The sequence below is a fragment of the Bombina bombina genome, chromosome 2, assembly GCF_027579735.1.
Source record: "Bombina bombina isolate aBomBom1 chromosome 2, aBomBom1.pri, whole genome shotgun sequence".
In the NCBI taxonomy this organism is placed as follows: Eukaryota; Metazoa; Chordata; class Amphibia; order Anura; family Bombinatoridae; genus Bombina; species Bombina bombina.
In genome coordinates, this window is record NC_069500.1 from 713,631,327 (window position 1) to 713,652,249 (window position 20,923).

Sequence of the window (20,923 nt, forward strand, 5' to 3'; positions counted from 1 at the left end):
TTTGGTACTAGCCTGCGATGCTTCACCATATGGTTTAGGCGCAGTACTTTCACACATTATGCCCGATGGTTCTGAACATCCTGTGTCTTTTGCATCCAGATCTCTAACTCCATCTGAGAGAAATTATGCCCAGATTGATCGAGAAGCTTTAGCAATAATTTGGGCTGTGAAGAAATTCCACATTTATATATATGGCAGACCTTTTACTCTGATCACGGATCATAAACCACTTTTGTCCATTCTGCACACTCATAAGGGTATCTCCAACACAACAGCTGCTCGACTTCAGCGCTTTGCACTTCAGCTGGCGGCTTACAACTACTCCATTAAATATCGATGCCACAGTGATCATACAAATGTGGATATGTTTTCAAGATTACCAATGGTACATCACATGACAGCATCTTCTAAAATCATAGAAACCCCTCCACAGCCTTTAAATCTAAATTCCAAAGTGATTGCTACTTATACATGCTGTGATTCTACCTTACAGGAAATTAAGTCTTTTGTTCAACATGGGTGGCCTAAAGTGGTTCGCTCTGACCTTCAGCCATATTTTACAAGGAAGAAGGAAATTGTGCATGACTCAGGTTGTCTGTTATGGGGGTCAAAAGTGATAATTCCGACCTTATTGCAAACATTAACATAAAAGTTACTACACAGCTCACATCAGGGTGTAGTAAAAATGAAGCAAAGAGCACGAGAATATTTTTGGTGGCTTAAATTTGATACAGATATTGCTTCTTATGTAGCAGCTTGCAATGCATGTGCACAGACACAGTGGAATCCCAGCAGGGACACCTCAAAAACTTGGCCATGGCCAAATGAACCTTGGACAAGAATCCATGTTGATTTTGTAGGGCCAGTGGATGGATGAATGTATTTGGTGGCTGTGGATGCTCAATCCAAGTGGCCAGAAGTAGTCCAAATGTCAAGTACTACAACACAACAAACCATTGTGGTTCTTTCCAGTATGTTTGCAAGATTTGGACTGCCACAAACTTTAGTCTCAGACAATGGTCCACAGTTCATATCACATGAATTTGAAACATTTCTAGCTACAAATAACATCAAACACTGTGATAGGTACATATTTGAGCATTAAGAATCATACAGGTAGATTACAAGTTTTGTGTTCAGGTTTTAACCCTGAAAAAAATGGTCATTTCAGCGTTAAAACAGCAATGCAGCCATTACAAGTCTTGTCCGTATAGCTGTACCACAAGCCTTTTAGCCTGTAACACAACGTCAGTCCCGCACACATAAAATTTTTGTTTTTTCATGGGACTTCCATAGCGCTGCCATTACGAGTTTTGCGGTGAGGCTAAAAAGCTTGTGTTGCAGCCTATATCGACACGATCCGTTCCGCTATCATATAGCAGTAGTTACAAACTACAAAACTGTTACATAAAACTCATAACTAAACTGTTACAAAGTACACTAACACCCATAAACTACCTATTAACCCCTAAACCGAGGCCCTCCCACATCACAAACACTATAATAAACGTATTAACCCCTAATCTGCCGCTCCAGACATTGGCGCCACTAATAAAATTTATTAACCCCTATTCAGCCGCTCCCCGACATCGTCGCCACTATAATAAAGTTATTAACCCCTAAACCGCCGCCCTCCCGCATCACAAACACTATTTAAATTTTATTAACCCTTAATCTGCCGTCCGCTCACATCGCCCCCACTATACTAAAGTTATTAAGCCCTACACCGCCGCCACTATAATAAATTTATTAATCCCTAAACCGCAAGCCCCCACAATGAAATAAACTAATTTAAACTAGTAACCCCTAAACCTAATGCCCCCCTAACTTTATATTTAAATTACAATTTCCCTATCTTAAATTAAATTAAAACTCACCTCTCAAATTAAAAAAACTAAGTTTAAACTAACAATTAAACTAATATAATTATTAAACTAACAATTAAACTAACTATCAATTAAATAAAACTAAAAACACATTAAAAAAATCCTAACACTACTCTAAAAATTACAAAGTATCTAATTACAAAAAATAAAAAAGAGAGTGGGGGCGGAGCTAGCTGGCTTCCAGAGCAGACGTGTGTGACCAGAGCTCCCGACATTATTATACATAAATGAGATAAAAAACGATCTTGCTACCTACAAAATTGAACTAGTCCACTCCTGTAACCAAGTGACCAGTCACGCTGTCATTGACCTGCCGGCAGAAGCTGAGAGTAGTGGAACTTGGTGAACTCCAGTCTTGGGCCCTTAGGCCGTGACTGTAAATACAGCTGGGACTCCCTACCGCAACTGATCCCTCACCTCGCCCTGCAGGGTAAGCGCTGTCAGCCCAAAACCACAAGGGTCATAAGGACCATTCACAGCTGGACATGGACATCCGAGCTGCTGTCTGAGTGGATCCGGCCCCTATGCAGCACCGCGCGCCATTACTGTCTGCACTGCACGGACTCTGATACTCTGCAATATGGCGGACCTATACAGCGCAGCTCAAGTCTCGCTGAAAGATTTTGAAACAGCAATGCTGGCCAGGTTTGATACCTTATTACTGAAAATGCGGCCTACTGGAGATCGTGACACTGCGGCTGCAGTGATGTCGGTGGGGGAGACGGGCTCTGTCGGAGTCGCATGTAAAGATACGCAGCTTAACCTGTGTCCGCTGACTGGTGAGGACAGATTTACTCAGCCCACGCTAACTTGCGCTGAGGGACTGCTGTGCTTCACGAGTGAGGGGAGTTTGCTGGACAGACACATGGCTGGGTCTCCTGGGCGTGGGTTACTGCTTGAGGACGGCGGTACCTGATCCCTGCCTCCTGGGTGTCAGAGACCGCAACGTGCTGTGAGTTTGCAGGGGGGAGAAAATATTTGGAGCTGCCCTTCGCTGGAATTCAGTGCAGGTCAGCCATCTTTGGTCTTGCCCGGGCTCGTGTCCAGGAGACTAGCTGAGGTTGAAACTGCCCCAATGGGCTGTGTGGAGTCTGGTTGCACAGCCTTATCACCGGCCTATAGGACAGGAGTGGGCTGAAGAGAATTACTGGATGCTGCCTTGAGTTACCGGACATTGACGTTCTGCTGCTGTGATGTCTGGTGATTTTAATTCTAGAGTTTATTAAGAGTCTAGCTGCTGAACAGTATATACTGTTTTTATGAAGCCCTTGGGCTGATCTAGCACTGCTCCCTCTATACTGAATAGCTTGACAAAGACTATATGTAAACTGAATGTTATGAGAATGCTACTTATGCAATCCCATTTTAGTGTTATCTTAAGCTGATAAATAAGTATTTCAAGTAAGGTCCTTGATATTTAAACTCATTATGTATCTGTTAGTGTTTTAATCTGGTTAACTTTATCTTGCAAGATCGATATTCACTAAATCTAACATTCCTGGAGCCCTTATTGTATGGTTCGTGGGACTCTTTTCCATATACATATGTATTGAGTCAGCTTCCTCAAAATTATGGTAGTCCCCTACTGATGATACCCGATGTGAGTAGGAGAACATTTACATCAATTATAATTTAAGTTTCATGGCTTATCCAAGGAAGGGGACTCTATTACTAATTCTGAAGCCGCCCCCCCCACTGTGAGGTAAGGGATAAATAGTTTATCCTTCACACTCTTTATTTGACAGAGTTATGTAGCCTCTGTCCTGTTCGTGGAGCCTCTGGTATGATTTTCATTTGCATGTGTGTAAGAATGGCTCTTCGGATCTTATTACTGAATGATGTATTATATGTATTACTCTGTATTTCAAAGTCTGCTAACTGGCTATTTCTACAATTTTGGTATAGATACTAGCTCAAATATATATTCAACGTATAAGATTGATTTTTTGGTTGCTTAAATGCTAGAAGGTCTAAGGTAACTAACATAAGTGTTTCCCATGCTTCCACAGAATAGGATTTTGATAGGATGAATGAAAATGAATAGAGACATTGGTTGATTTTCATAAAAATTGGATAAGTGTGGTCACTTAGGGATTTCATGCACGCTCCTCTAGCAACACAGTGCAACTAGACCTGACTGTGATTAGTTATACTCATTTACCTATTAGTATTCAGGCTCTCTGGCGAAGCAGTTTTTGCAGCTCTATTACTATGATATGTTTAGCATGTGCATATTTGATGTTATGTTTAAGTTTATTACTTCCTTCAATCTTAATACTAGTTTTCCGGACCTACCCAGGGTCCTAGTAGACATATGAAGGAATCTGTATAGTGTAGGCCTAGACTGGGCCTGCATCTCCCAAAAATCCTCTGTTTAGCAAATTGATTCCATTGGGGTCCAAAAGTGGCCTCAGGTGTCTTTGAGGAAAAAGAGGGCGCTTTTAGGTTTGCTCCCCAATACTTAATCATTCGAGTCATGTTTTAACTTGGGAACACTATGTAACTGTTATGATAAGGGAACTATCCCTAAATATTTGCTTATGTATTTCCTATGTACATGATATTTGTTCTGTATCTCCTGTTTGACATAAGTTTGATTGAGCAAACCGTCTACTATTCTTGTAATTGTTATTCCCTCAATAAAAAAAAACTTCTTTAAAAAAAAAAAAGACTAAATTACAAAAAATAACAAACTAAATAAAAAATAAAAAGGAATTACACCTAATCTAATAGCCCTATAAAAATAAAAAAGCCCGCCCAAAATAAAAAAAAAAACCTAGCCTACAATAAACTACAAATAGCCCTTAAAAGGGCCTTTTGTAGGGCATTGCCCTAAGTTAAAACCCACCACCCAACCAACCCCCCAAAATAAAAAACCTAACTCTAACAAAAACCTAATCTACCTATTGCCCTGATAAGGGCATTTGTATGGGCATTGCCCTTAAAAGGGCATTTAGCTCTTTGCATTGCCCTGAAAGGGCATTTAGCTCTTTTACGAAAAGCCCAAACCCTAAACTAAAGAAAAAACACCCAAAAAAGTTTAAACAATCCTAACACTTACCCCTGAAGATCCACTTGCAGTTGTTGAAGTCTCACTTGAACGATCTTCATCCCGGTGGCTCCATCTTCATCCAGACGGCATCTTCATCCAGGCGGTTCCATCTTCATCCATCGCGGGACCGGCATCTTTTTCATCCCTGCGGAGGCAGAGCGGCGATGCACGGAAGCGGCTGAAAAATTTGAATCAGCAAACAGGAATTAGGGCTGCTAAAATCCTATTGGCTGTTCTAATCAGCCAATAGGATTAAAGCAGCTCTCATTCTATTGGCTGATTCGAATTAGTAAATAGAATGAGAGCTGCTTAAATACTTTTGGCTGATTTGAACAGCCAATAGGATTTTAGCAGCCGTAATTCCTATTGGCTGACTAAAAATTTTCAGCCAATAGGAATGCAATGGTACCCAGTAAAAATCCTCAGTGTGCAGCGGACGATCGCATGAAGAGGACCTCCACGACGGATCGATGGACCTCCGCCTTGGACCTCCACCTAAACCTCAGCCTTGAACCTCTGCCTGGACTTGCGCCTTGGACCTCTGCCTTGGACCTTTGCCTGGACCTCCGCGCATCAACCACTCCGCCTCCGCAGGGATGAAGAAGATGCTGGTCCCGCGATGGATGAAGATGGAGCCGCTTGGATGAAGATGCTGCCTGGATGAAGATGGAGCCACAGGGATGAAGATCGTTTAAGCAGGACTTCAACAATTGTAAGTGGATCTTCGGGGTTAGTGTTAGGATTTTTTTAACTTTTTTGGGTGTTTTTTTTTTTTAGTTTAGGGTTTGGGCTTTTTGTAAAAGAGCTAAATGCCCTTTTCAGGGCAATGCAAAATAGCTAAATTCCCTTTTAAGGGCAATGCCCATACAAATGCCCTTTTCAGGGCAATGGGTAGCTTAGGTTTTTTAGATAGTTTTTTTTATTTTGTGGGTTTGGGTGGTGGGGTTTTGTAATGTTAGTGGGTCTTGTAATTTTTTTCAGGTAAAAGAGCTGTTTAACTTAGGGCAATGCCCTACAAAAGGCCCTTTTAAGGGCTATTGGTAGTTTATTCTGGATTAGGTTTTTTATTGGGTATTAGAATAGGAATAATTTTTATTATTTTTGATCATTTGTTTGTTATTTTGTGTAATGTTTTTTTGTTTTGGGGTGGGTTTTTATTTTTAGATTAGGGCTTGGGCATTTCATAAAAGTGCTGAATGCCCTTTTAAGGGCAGGAAAAAGAGCTAAATGCTCGTTTAAGGGCAATGCCCATACAAATGCCCTTTTCATGGCAATGGGTAGATTAGGTTTTACTTTATTTTTATTTTGTGAGTTTGGGGGGTGGGGGTTTGTAATACTGTTAGGGGGTGTTTGTTTTGTAGCAAAAGAGCTGTTAACTTTAGAGCAATGCCCTACAAAAGGCCCTTTAAGGGCCCTTGGTAATTTATTCTAGATTAGGCTTTTTTACTTTGGGGTGTTTTTTTTTTTTTAAGGGTATTAGAATAGGAATAGTTTTTATTGTTTTAGATAATTTAGTTTGTTATTTTTTGTAATGGTAGTTTTTTATTTTTAGTAATTTTAGTGTTTGTTATTTCTTGTAATGGTAGGTTTTTTTATTTTTTGTAATGTTAGGTTTTAGTGTAAGGCAGCTTAGGTTTTATTTTACAGGTAAGTTTGTATTTATTTTAACTAGGTAGTTAGTAAATAGTTAATAACTATTTACTAACTAGTCTACCTAGTTAAAATAAATACAAACTTACCTGTGAAATAAAAATAAAACCTAAGCTAGCTACAATATAACTATAGTTATATTAAAGCTAGCTTAGGTTTTATTTCACAGGTAATTATGTATTTAGTTTTAAATAGGAATTATTTAGTTAATAATTGTAAGTTTAATTTAGCTCTATTTTAATTATGTTAAAGTTAGGGGTGTTAGGTTTAGGGTTACATTAGGGTTAACTTTAGGGGTTAATATAGTTTAATTTACACCTACATTACGAGTTTTGCGTTAACAGGGGTGCGGTGCTAACGAGCAGTTTAAGCTCACCGCTCACCTACAGACAACGCTGGTATTACGGGTTTTTAGAAACCCGGCATTAGCCACAGAAAAGTGAGCGGAGAGCAAAATTTTGCTCCATATCTCACCTCAATACAAGCACTGCTTACGGTAGTGGTGAACTGGCAAAACGTTCTTGTGCACGATTTCCCCATAGGAATCAATGGGGGAGAGCCGGATGAAAAAAACCTAACACCTGCAAGAAAGCAGCGTTCAGCTCTTAACGCAGCCCCATTGATTTCAATGGGGAAATACATTTTATGTCTACACCTACTTTGGGGCAATGTCCCGCAAAAGGCCCTTTTAAGGGCTATTTTTAATTTAGTATAGGGTAGGGCTTTTTATTATTTTGGGGGGCTTTTTTATTTTATTAGGGGGATTAGATTATGTGTAATTAGTTTAAAAAACTTGTATATATTTTATTATTTTCTGTAATTTAGTGGGGGGGGGGGGGGGGTTCCGTACTTTAGATAATTTTATTTAATTGTATTTAATTGTAGTTAATTTAGGTAATTAATTTAATTATAGTGTAGTGTTAGGTGTAATTGTAACTTAGGTTAGGTTTTATTTTACAAGTAAATTTGTCTTTATTTTAACTAGGTAGTTATTAGAATAGTTAATAACTATTTAATAACTATTGTACCTAGTTAAAATAAATACAAAGTTGCCTGTAAAATAAAAATAAACCCTAAGCTAGATACAATGTAACTATTAGTTATAGTGTAGCTAGCTTAGGGTTTATTTTATAGGTGAATATTTAGTTTTAAATAGGAATAATTTAGTTAATTGTAGCAATTTTATTTAGATTTATTTAAATTATATTTAAGTTGGGGGGTGTTAGGTTTAGGGTTAGACTTAGATTTAGGGGTTAATACATTTAATATAGTTGTGGCGACATTGGGGGCGGCAGATTAGGGGTTAATAAATGTAGGTAGGTGTCGGTGATGTTAGGGACGGCAGATCAGATTAGGGGTTAATAAAATTTAACTAGTGTTTGCGATGTGGGAGTGCGGCGGTTTAGGGGTTAATATATTTTTTATAGTGGCGGCGATGTCCAGTTCGGCAGATTAGGGGTTAAAATTTTTATTTTAGTGTTTGCAATGTGGGGGAGCCTCGGTTTAGGGGTTAATAGGTAGTTTATGGGTGTTAGTGTACTTTTTAGCACTTTAGTTAAGAGTTTTATGGTAAGGCATTAGCCCATAAAACTCTTAACTACTGACTTTTAAATGCGGTACCAGACTTGACAGGAGAGGCTGTACCGCTCACTTTTTGGAAGACTTGTAATACCAGCGTTATGCAAGTCCCATTGAAAATATAGGATACGCAATTGACGTAAATGGATTTGCGGTATTTCCAAGTCTGGCCAAAAAAGTGAGCGGTACACCTGTACCTGCAAGACTCGTAATACCAGCGGGCGTTAAAAAGCAGCGTTGGGACCTCTCAACGCTGCTTTTTAAGGCTAACGCAAGACTCGTAATCTAGCCGTTAGGTTGTTGTGATGTGGGGGGCTGTCGGTTTAGGGGTTAATCATTTTATTTAGTGGTAGTGATGTGGGAGGCCAGAGGTTTAGGGGTTAATAACTTTATTTAGTGGCAGCGATGTCGGGGAGCGTCAGATTAGGGGTTAATAGCTTTATTTAGGTGGCAGCGATATCGGGAGTGGCAGATTAGGGGTTAATAACATTATGTAGGTGGCGGCGATGTCGGGGGCAGCAGATTCGGGGTGTTTACACGTGGGGTTTATGTTAGGGTGTTAGGTTTAAACGTATCTTTTTTTTCCCATAGACATCAATGGGGCTGCGTTACGGAGCTTTTCTTTCCGCGAACGAAGGTGTTAAGCTTTTTTCTGACCCGCTCTCCCCATTGATGTCTATGGGGAAAGCGTGCACGAGCACATCAAAACAGCGCTTGGATTGTGTGCAGTATGGAGCTCAACGCAACTATATTGCACGCACAAGCCGGCTGTTTGAAAACTTGTAATGGCTACGCTATAGAGGGTTAAATAACGCAACTTTTGTTGCGATCGATAATTTCCCTATAGTGCACATAACTCGTAATCTAGGCGATATAAAATTGAGTATCAAAAGATAGAAGCTTTTTGCAAAAAAATATATATCCACAGGTACATTTCTATGAGATTTATTGTTTGTTCAGGAATAATAGAGCTATTTCAGAAACATCTCGACGACATCGATGGTTCAGATTTATCAATGGTCCGATGCTATTCGCGTCGGATTTGACATGCGTGTTTTTGACAGACTTGTTGATAAATAAGGCTGTCGACTGTAGATTTGCGCCAGAGATGTATGGCGAGCGTATAGCCCATCGCAAATGCGTTGAGATTGACGCCTTAATAAATCAGACCCCATGGGCCTTTCTATCAAGCTCCGAAAGGAGCTTGACGGCCCGTGTTTCTGGCGAATCTTCAGACTCGCCAGAAACAGCAGTTATGAAGCAGCGGTCACAAAGACTGCTGCTCCATAATCAGAGCAGGCGGATAGACATCACCGGAAATCAACCCGATCGAGTACGATTGGGTTGATTGACACCTCCCTGCTGGCGGCCCATTGGCCGCGAGTCTGCAGGAGGTGGCGTTGCACCAGCAGCTCTTGTGATCTGCTGGTGCAATGCTGATTACGGAGACCGTATTGATCTCCGCATTCAGTGAGGTCTGGCGGACCTGATCCGCACTGTCGGATCAGGTCCGCCAGACCTTGATAAATAGAGGCCATAGTGTGAAAAACTACTACTAGGAATTAAGAGGCTAAGTAGACGCCAAATGCCAAAATGGAGAAGCTATGTGTGAAAACCGAATTTTAACACCTGCTAAGGACATGATGATTGTTATGTCCTGATACGTAAAACCATAGAATTCAAAGAGGGTGTACTATATTTTTACATGACTGTATATATATATATATATATATATATATATATATATATATATATATATATTTATTTATTTATTTAAAAAAATACACAGAGCATTTTCCCCTATGTGATAAATAGAATGTAAAATATTTACAGTGCATACCCAGTAAAACACATTATTAAATATTAAACTTGAATAAAAATGTTTTTTTCATGTTTTCAGATATCTAAAGCATATATACATATGTATATATGTGTATATATGTGTTTATCTTTGTATAATACACATGTATACACATATATACAAGTGCATATATACCTACAAACATACAAATGTACTGTATATGTATGTATGTGTGTGTGTGTGTATATATATATATATATATATATATATACATTATATACATTTCCATTCAAATACCTTGTCATATACCATATACCTTTTAACTTTTTATTTTTAATATATATATACATAAATATGACTAATTTTTATCAGATAGTGTGTATCTATATATATATATATATATATATATGTACAGTATATATAAATTATATATATATATATATATATATATATATATATATATATATATACTATTGGTATAGGTGCACTCTAACTTCAATATCTCCAACTGCCAGGGTGCTCTTAGGTGAATCTTGATAGTTGCAAAAACATAATAAGCACCCACTGGTCTTTAGTCAACTGTGCAAAAAAATTATTTTAATTATGTAACATTTCTGAAGAAGGGAATTTGTATCCCAAAACGTCACATAATTAAAATAATTTGTTTGCACAGTTGACTAAAGACCAGTGAATGCTTATTATGTATTTTGCACTTGCGTGCAATCCCGCCCCCTGCCCACGAAAAGCCAATCAGGAGCTGTCAATCTCCCTGGTCGGACAAGACTGGGGAGAGGTGGCGAAGAGGTTAGGAAAGCAGCGTTCTGATGACCGCTGCTTGTTATATATAGTAATATAGTTTCTATACTTGCTTATATGAAAAAGAAAAATTAAACTCTGCTCTCCTCCACCATTATGAAACATGCATTTTAGCTATTTACAAATGTTCATCAGCCAATTTCAGTTTAAGTTGGAATGTCCCTTTAACTGCATTTCAGAATACGTTTTTATACATAAATGTTTCAAAATATAGGAAAACATTAATTACAACAAATGGGATTTAAATCTGTGAAATGTATCATGAGTCAGCTGTGCTAACTCTTAAACTATCAAGGATCTTTGCAAACTGTGTAGCAATTTTCTCTTCCATAATCACATAACATATGTCAAGATAACTGAACAATCACAGACAAAATAAATTGTTTTGTATAACCAATCTTTATTAGAGATGTGCTTGCCCTTAAACAAAGATAACATCATTCTAGTTTCCTATTAATGTAACAGGTCTGCATTTGTGTGGAAAAACCTAGACTCTCGTGTTTAGACATTTCAATTTTAAGCATTGATAGAGTGATTTTATATTAAGCACTCTATCAATGCTGCTTACTGTGTGACAAGAGAATGTATATGAGACAATAATATTCACTTCCATCATATCAGCCACAGTTTGTTTACACATTAAGGGCCATATTACAAGTGGAGCATTAAATATCGATTTCACAAAAGCGATATATAAGCCCTCCACTGAGTAATAGCAGTGCACACTACGACAGCGCACTTCCATAGGCTTTAAAGGGAGCCTCGTTCTCATGACATGACGCATTGCGCAGCAAAGAAGGTAAGTAGTGCAGCAATGGCAGCAAATGTTAAATATATATTTGTATATGATTATGTGTTAACCGTCGCTAGCACTCACCTACCTTAAAAGCAATCTGGGGCTCCCATAGACTCCCACCCCAGCGATCGGGCCTGTATAGTGACAGGCATCGCCGGGGCTTCCCGTTACGTGCGGTGACGTCAGGCGCAATGACGTAATGATGTCACTGCGCAACTTTATTTAAAAATTACAATGGACAAGATAGGGGAAGGGGGCATGCTGCTTAGAAGCCTGTATCTCAGGCAAGTCTTGGGGATCTGCGGGGGGGGAGTAAAAAAAATAATAAAAAAAAATAGTAAAAAACAAAAATAAATTAAATCCAGCTTAGCACTCAAAGGTTGTTAAAGGGACACTGAACCCAAAATGTTTTTTTCGTGCTTTAGATAGAACATACAATTTTAAGCAACTTTCTAATTTACTTCTATTACCAATTGTTCTTCGTTCTCTTGCTATCTTTATTTGAAAAAGAAGGCATCTAAGCTAAGGAGCCAGCCAATTGTTGGTTCAGACTCTGGACAGCACTTGTTTATTGTTGGGTGAATTTATCCACCAATCAGCAAGAACAACTCAGGTTGTTCACCAAATATGGGCCGGCATCTAAACTTACATTCTTGCCTTTCAAATAAAGATACCAAGAAAATGGAGTAAATTAAAAAGTTGCTTAAAATCGCATGCTCTATCTGAATCACAAAATTTGGGTTCAGTGTCCCTTTAACCCCTTAAAACTGCTTAGAGTTTTCCTTGGGTAGCGCTTGCTGATTGGTGGCTACATTTAGCAACCAATCAGCAAGCGCTACCCAGGTGCTAAAGCAAAAATGGTCCGGCTTCTAAGCTTACATTCCTGCTTTTCAAATAAAGATACCAAAGGAACAAAGAAAAACTGATAATAGGAGTACATTAAAAAGTTGTTTAAAATTGCATGCTCTTTCTGAATTATGAAAGGAAAAAATTGGGTTTCATATCCTTTTAATTTATCTTTTATTTTTTGCATTAGAATGTCCCTTGGTTTGTGTAACAATTGTCCCACGTTCACTGGAAAGACCAGATCTGTTACCTAGGTGTTTATTTTTCAGTACAAAGTCCCTTTATGATTTAAAATCTGTCTCCTAAATAATTTAAAATATTATAAAGTACCTTTTTTAGGATTCTCTTCCAACTCTGCTCCTAGAATTCTTCCTGATTCCTAAAAAAAAACATCTCCTAAATTTTAGGAGAAATCATACTCGGGAAAAAAAAAAAATATATATATATATATATATTATATAAAATGTTATGACAATGTCACAATGAATGACAAAAAAGATACACCTGCACATGGTGGTATAAATGTATTTCATTCAAATATATATTAATGCTATCCATCTGGTACAAAAATATCCTCTCTGTCTCAGAAAACTGTAAAGATACTGAAGACATTTATCATCCTTATTAATTTCCCTTATGAGTTATGTACTTGGCAATCTGAATGTTTATCAGCTGATTTCTGCCAACAATTTTCTATTTGTCATTACTATTATTCGTAGTATTGAATGACAGACAGAATAAAACAGATGCCCACTACATTAATATAGATGGATCTTGCAAAGCATTACTGGAATGGAAGCCACTCAAAAAAAACAAACACTTCTTTGAGAAAAATAATATTAACAGGATACACTTTCTGAATTGTTCACTAAAATGCTAACATGACAGTATTTTGTACTGCATCAAAGTACTGGCTTGTATAAGAAATAAATTAATTCCTAAAAATTCTCCATGGGGAAATTGTGTATCAAATACAGCAATTGGCTGGTAACTTTAATTTTGCAAAAAGTTAATGTGCTGCACCACAAAAGTAAAGTATTTAATGCAGAGCTCCCAAATATCCTGCAACTTCCGGTTTTACACTGCAATCTGAGGCAATCTAAACTCTATGGGGCCAAATTATCACGCTCCGAAATGGAGTTTGATGTCCCTGTTTCCGTGCGAGCCTTTAGGCTGTCCGAAAACAGCAGTTATGAAGCAGCGGTCTCCATAACTGGTCCGCCTGCTCTGAGACTGCAGACATCAATCTGCCCGTTCCTATACGATCGGGCTGATTGACACCCCCTGCTAGCGGCCGATGGGCCCCGAATCTGCAGGGTGCGGCATTGCACAAGCAGTTCTGGTGAACTGCTTGTGCAATGATAAATGGCGACAGTGTATGATGTCGGCATTTATTGATGTGCGGCGTACATGATACGCTACATCGTATCATGTCTGCTTACACATTAATAAATCGGCCCCCATGTGCCCAATGTCTCCCAGACTACATCCACCTACTTCAGACACCCTGACTCTGCCACTGGAACACTATGGGGCCTAGTTATCAACACATCTACTTTACCTGCCTTCACCGGTTCAATACGCCCCGCCTAAGCTCGCCTACCATCGCCACCGCGGACCTGAAAAATTTTGCCTAAGTTATCAATAAAGCTGTCAAAAAGCTGCGCACCAAGTACGGGGTGATGAGCAGCGGACTGTGATAGTTATCACTCATCCGATCTCGCTGCTCTTCGGCTTTTTTACAGCTTTATTGCTAGCCTGTCACTAAGCACCCACACTAACTACACTGTTCTAACCCCCTATACCGGCACCCCCGGAGCCCCCCGCAACTCAATAAAGGTTATTAACCCCTAAACCTCCGCTCCTAGACCCCGCCACAACTCTTATAAATGTATTAACCCCTAAACCGCCGCTCCCGGACACCGCCGCCAACCTCATTATACCTAGTAACCCCTATCCTGCCCCCCCTATACCGTCGCCCTCTATAATAAAGTTATTAACCCCTATCCTGCCGATCCCGGACCTCGCCGCAACTAAATAAATAGAAATAGAAATTGAAAGATTTGAGGAACCCTAACAGAATAACCATGAATAGACTCTAACTGAGCACTAAGAAAGGTATACCTTCCACACCTTATTGTAAATCTTTCTAGTAACTGGTTTGCGAGCCTGATTCAAGGTATTCACTACAGAGTCCGAAAAAACTCTTTGTGATAGAACTAAGCATTCAATTTCAAGTCTATAGTTATCATTAACTGACCTTGAAGGAATAATGGAATGATAGACCTGATAGTTTCCATCTTGAAAGAAGAAACCCTCAAAAACTTGTTGAAAGTTTTCAGATCCAGAATGGGCCTCAACGTTTCCTACTTCTTTGGAACAATAAACAGAGTGGAATAGAAACCCATTCATTATTCAAACACAGGAACAGGGACAATCACTCCCATGTCCTTCAGAACACACTGAGAGAATGCCTTACCTTTGAGCCACCAGTTGGCTCATTTACCCAGGGGTCCTGAAAAGACTGAGACCAGGCCTTCTGTTCTTACACTTGAAAGCTAACGTTAAGAGTCTTGTATATACCAGGGGTTTTCAAAGTTTTAGGCGGTGGGACTCCTCCTTGATCACATTTACAAGATAGCGCTCCCCCCCCCATAATAGATGTTACTTTATTTTTTATCTTTAAAGAAAATGATAATATTTTAATTTGGGAAATTTACATCTGATTCAGGGTTTACACACAGCTCTCAAGAGCTGATTCTGCACAACCAAAAGAGTCCCTCACTCATGTTTCAATTTGCACTTGTTACTCCTGTGCTAAACGCAAGTTACTAATCAAGACAACAAAAGCAACACAGTCTTTCAGTGAATTCAACCTCAGTGTCTTTCTACCACCTACATCCACCCTTTGCCTTATTCCACCACTACATGGCAAGAGTTATTGTCTGCTCTAAAAAAAAGTTCTATGTTTTGCCAAAGTCAGCTGCTGTTTGTGGTTTTTATTGGTCACTGCTCCTGCACCTCCCCTTATATGCTCTAGCGCCCCCTTGAGAGAACACCTCACACTTTGAAAGCCACTGATCTAAACTGATTATAATATGTCTAGGACATTTTATTTTTTTCTCTCCCAAAAATACAAATGATGGGTTACGTAGAGTTAGTTAAAAAAAAAAAAATACATGGTCTCATTTGTTAGGCGTGTCATTTTATCAATATTGAACCTGCAATTCTATGTGTAATACCTGCAAAGGAGTTAAACACACAAGTAAAATACTGCTTGGGATCTGCAGAGTACTGCTGGTTCCGAGTGGAAACTACAGCTAACCAAATCAGTAGCGTTAGCTGCACAACCTGGCTGTGCAACTATTGCTATTGATTGGTTTAGCTGCAGATTCTGTTCTCTGATTAAATACATAGATTTGCCGGGTCAATAGTGATAACATTGCATGCTTTAATGTAAGGCTCGACAAATCCAGGAGCCACAATGTATGTGAGCATGTCATTTGTTTAATATAATGGCCCAATAGGTTTTTTTAGCACTACTTTTAAGTTATTCTATATCCTAAACAGCCATTGGCAAATTTGCATCAGAGGTGTGTAACAAAGATGCACAAATTCTCCACCCACTTGTTGTGTCTAATAAAAAATACATTTAATACACACTATTGCATTCTTTAATAGTTCCTTTCAAAGTAATAAACTAGATTGAAGAAAGGAAAAGGCAGCACTCCAGGCTTGTAAAAACAATAAAATGTTTATTCCAATTTCAGAGTCGCTACACACAATACACCAAACAAGGTAATGGAAGAAGGGGACGCGCTCCCTTATTCCGTTACCTGGTTTGGTGTATTGTGTGTAGCGACTCTGAAATTGGAATAAATATTTTATTGTTTTCACAAGCCTGGAGTGCCGCCTTTTCCTTTCTTCTGCCTTACCGGATTGACTTCCCCTACATGGTGAGCACCTCTTCTATCTCAGCTCTCCGTGAAGTTCCAAATTCGTATTGGGGTTACGCTGTTGGTCCCTGGAGACGGCTTTGGGAGCTGTGCTATCCACTTCCTGTCTTTGCTAATAAACTAGATTGTCTGTCACTGAAGAATATCAAACAACAAAACAGCTTTACATTAAGGGGCAGAATTATCATTGTGCAAGCGGACCTGATCCGATATAGCGGATCATGTCTGCTGCACATCGGTTAATGCCGCAATGCTGCCCCCTGCAGATTCGCGGACAATTGGCCACTAGCAGGGGGTGGCAATGTCTGTTCGCCGCCTTAGAGCAGGCGGACAGGTTATGGAGCAGCGGTCTTTAGAAACACGGGCATCAAGCTCCATACGGCGCTTGATAAATATGCCCCTAAGTCACCACAAGCTCTCTGAGCAGACTCACTTTTTAAAATGCTGCCACATACAAAATTTCTCTCTAAAACAATCATAGTTTATACTACAGGCACTTTAGCTCATGCAACTATATTGCAACAGATGCTTGAATGCTCATTTTTTTCCAATTTTGGCTGTGTCCCTTTTAAAGGTACAAGAAATTAAGAATTACATGAATATGAAACCCTAACATTTTCTTTCCTGTTTCAGATAGATTATACTAATATTATTTTATACAATTTTCCAAGTTACTTCTATTATCTAACTTGTTTTGTTTCTTGGGATCCTTTGTTGAAAAGCATACCTAGATAGGCTCATGAGCTGGGAGCAAGCTGCTGATTGGTACCTGCACATATATACCTCTTATCATTGGCGTTCAGCTAGCTCCTATTACTGCATTGCTGCTCCTTCAACAAAGGATACAAAGACAATTAAGCAAAATTGAAAATTGAGGTGAACTGGAAGTTTTTTTTAAAATGTATGCTCTGTATGAATCATGAAATGAAAAAAATGGGTTTTATGTCCTTTTAAGCTTTAAATTTAGCTACAGCCTGAGATTGAAAAATAAATTTAAAAAAAAAAGCTTTCTAATTTACTAATATAATTAAATTTACTTTTTTCTCTTGACTCTTTGTTTGGAAAGCATACCTAGGTATGGCCTCTTCTCATGTGTCTTAAGCCCTATATGACAGGGATTTCATCAATGTATAACATTGCAAACACCCTGCCGTATAGTGCTCGAGGCACAAGCTTACTTCTGAGCCTTTGCTCTTCAACAAATGATACTGGGTGTGATGAGCTAAACCTCTCGGCTGTGGCGAGATGATCTAATACGTCTCGTCAGTATCGTGTGGTCTCTCGAAATCTTTTAAAAAGGCAGGTTTTTTTTCTTGAGAGTTGTTATTTCTCTATACAGAGTTCTGGTTGTGAAAGAGAGAGACACCTACATTGTAAAATAATGCTCAAAAAAGCCCCCAAAGATTTGGCAAGATGTCTCTCCATGCCAGAGAGTTTTTGATCACCAATCCCACTAAGAGAACAGAAATGTGAAAGCTTTTAAAATTACATGAACCATAGAAGTTTAACCCCTTCTGCCAAATGGACGTAGCTACTACGTCACAGGGTACTTTGGCTACTCCCTCATGCTGCAGTACGCTCTGTCAGCTCTGATAGCTAAGACTGTAGCCAGATAGAGAAGGCATCTGTCTTCATATTGTAAGGGAGTGCTGACAGCCCCCCATTTATCATATGAAGCAGATCGCAGATGCAAACAGTAATACTCTGTATCAATGTTTGCATCTGCTAGCAGTGCTGCCGGTGGGTGGTGTGGGAGGGAGGGAGGCAGGCAAGCGGCACATCACGGAAGGGGGGGAGGGAGGGAAGGGAGCAGGGATTGCCTACCAACATAAAAAAAAATATTTGTGGAGGGATGGGTTCCCCAACACTAAGGTAAAGGGTAAGGAAGAGGGGGTCACTCATGCAATCAGTTAGGTGGGTGGGATTGCTATACTACAGAAAAAGCTTCTTTAAAAATAAAAAGTACACAAAAAAAAAAAAATACAAATGTATTACTGCTAGTACCTAAGATGGTGGCACCTACTGAGGGTGGGGGAGGGTTAGACAGCTGTTTCAGGGGGTGATCAGGGAGGTGGGTGGGTGAGGAGGTTTCTAAATACATTAAAAAAATATATATTAAAAAAACAAACAACTCTCCCTAAACCGCATACTGGCAGACTGTCTGCCAGTACTTAAAATGGTGATTACCAATGGGGGGTAAGGGAGGGAAGAGAGCTGTTTGGGAGGGATCAGGGGGTGGGAGGTGTCTGATGGGAGGGTAATTAACCTTACAAGCTACCCAAATAACCCCTTCACTACTGGGAATTTTAGAAGTGTGGTATGCAGCTGCAATTAGTAGCCTTCTAATTGACAAAAAAGAATGGCAAAGCCATGCATGTCTGCTGTTTCTGAACTAAGGGGACCCCAGAGAAGCTTTTACAACCATTTGTTTTATGACGACAGTAGTTGTGTGTAAATAATATCAGTGTGAGCCCCAAAGTTTGTGAAGACGTTAACAATTTTTTTAATATGATCATTTTTGGCGGCAAAACAGTGGCATGAAATATACCAAAATGGGCCTAGATCAATACCTTGTGTTGTCTACTAAAAAAAAAAAATATATATATAATGTTAATAGGTAAAAAAAAAGCAAGGTCCTATTTCTGTTTAAATGGGGTGATAGCAAAAATGCTAACAATTAAGTGGTATTTTGGTAGTTTTTTTCTAAAATTTCCCAGTTCTTAAGGGGTTAATTTTATCCCTTGGCTGCCAGTAACATACAAATCAGTAACATATTTCTAATGCGTTTACTCATATTTCTAAAGAGTTTTACATTTAGCTAGCACTCAGTGACTTAACCCCTTAAGGACCAGCGACATACCCTGTATGTCACTGGTCTTTTTTTGGGACTTGATTGCTTTATAGCGTGGTCTTGCCACCAGCGTTGAGACTGCTCTATTCCACAAAGCCTGCTGGAGGGAGGACATTAATAGCGTGTTCTTGCTAGACTAATGCTATTATGTCCTGAAAAAAAACCTTAATGACCAGTGACATACAGGGTACATTGTGGTCATTAAGGGGTTAAAGGGACATTTAAAGGGACATAATACTCATATGCTAAATCACTTGAAAGTGATGCAGCATAACTGTAAAAAGCTGACAAGAAAATATCACCTTAGCATCTCTATGTAAAAAAGGAAGATATGTTACCTCAAAATTTCTTCAGCTCACCAGAGTCCAGCTGCAAGTTGAAAAACCCCCCAAAAATAATTGCCAATCAGCATCAGCAGATTTCACAGAACCTACTTAAAGGGATATTGAACCCAAATTTTTATTTCATGATTCAGATAGAGCATGCAATTTTAAGCAACTTTCTAATTTACTCCTATTATCAGCCTTCTATCAGCAAGGTCTATCCAGGGTGCTGAACCAAAAATGGGCCAGCTCGTAAGCTTACATTCTTGCTTTTTCAAATAAAGATACCAAAAGAAAAAAAAATGATAATAGGAGTAAATTAGAAAGTTGGTTAAAATTGCATGCTGTATCTGAGTCATGAAAAAAAAAAATGGGTTCAGTATCCCTTTAAACTGAATAGCAAAATAACATGACTTTGCCTGCACATGACAGATTGGTGCTCCCTAGCAAGTCCTGGGACAAACATCCTGACTCGCTGCTTAAAATCTCTTTAGAGTGGGGTGTGAATACTTGAAATTTGAGGTCAAATATCTTCCTTTTTCACTTAGAGACGTTCAGTTGATATGCTGCATCACTTTCATGTGCTTCAACATTTTTTATTTGGATTTTTTAATTCTCAGAAGTGGAAATGCACCCTGAAGACGTATCAAGGCTAATCCTGCTACATGTTTCCCTAATTTGTTTTAACAGGTAACAACTACAAAACAATGTATTTTATACTAGCATAATGTTGCTAGCTCTGTCAGCTGCAGACTGAAGCCCAGGTTGGCTCCTCCAAATAAAGCATTTACTGGGGTCGATTTAACAAGGGCCGAAAGACCCTTGTTCCCCTTGTTTCCGTGCGAGTCTTCAGGCTCGCCGGAAACAGCAGTTATGAAGCAGCGGTCTAAAGACTGCTGCTCCATAACTTGTCCGCTGCCTCTGAGGCTGCGGTCTTCAATCCGCCCGATCCTATACGATCTGGTTGATTGACACCCTCTGCAGGTGTCGAATCTGCAGGGGGCGGCATTGCACAAGCAGTTTTGGTGAACTGCTTGTGCAATGATAAATGCTGACAGCGTATGCTGTCTTCATTCAGCGATGTCTGTCGCACATGATACGCTACAGCGTATCACGTCGGACAGACATTGGTATATCTACCCCACTATGTGGAGTTTGGCTACTGAAAAACAATTACAAGATGTTGATTTGTTTTTAAAATGTTTATACTTGGCTGAAATGTTATTAGCAACACAACATAAATGTCTTGTAATTATAAAATGTCTCTTTAGGGTTTGTTTATAATTAGATTCCAACACACTTAGAAGAAGTATGACCATGGTGGCGTCTTTATTTCTATATTTAATTTTTTATTCTAAACTTCGACCT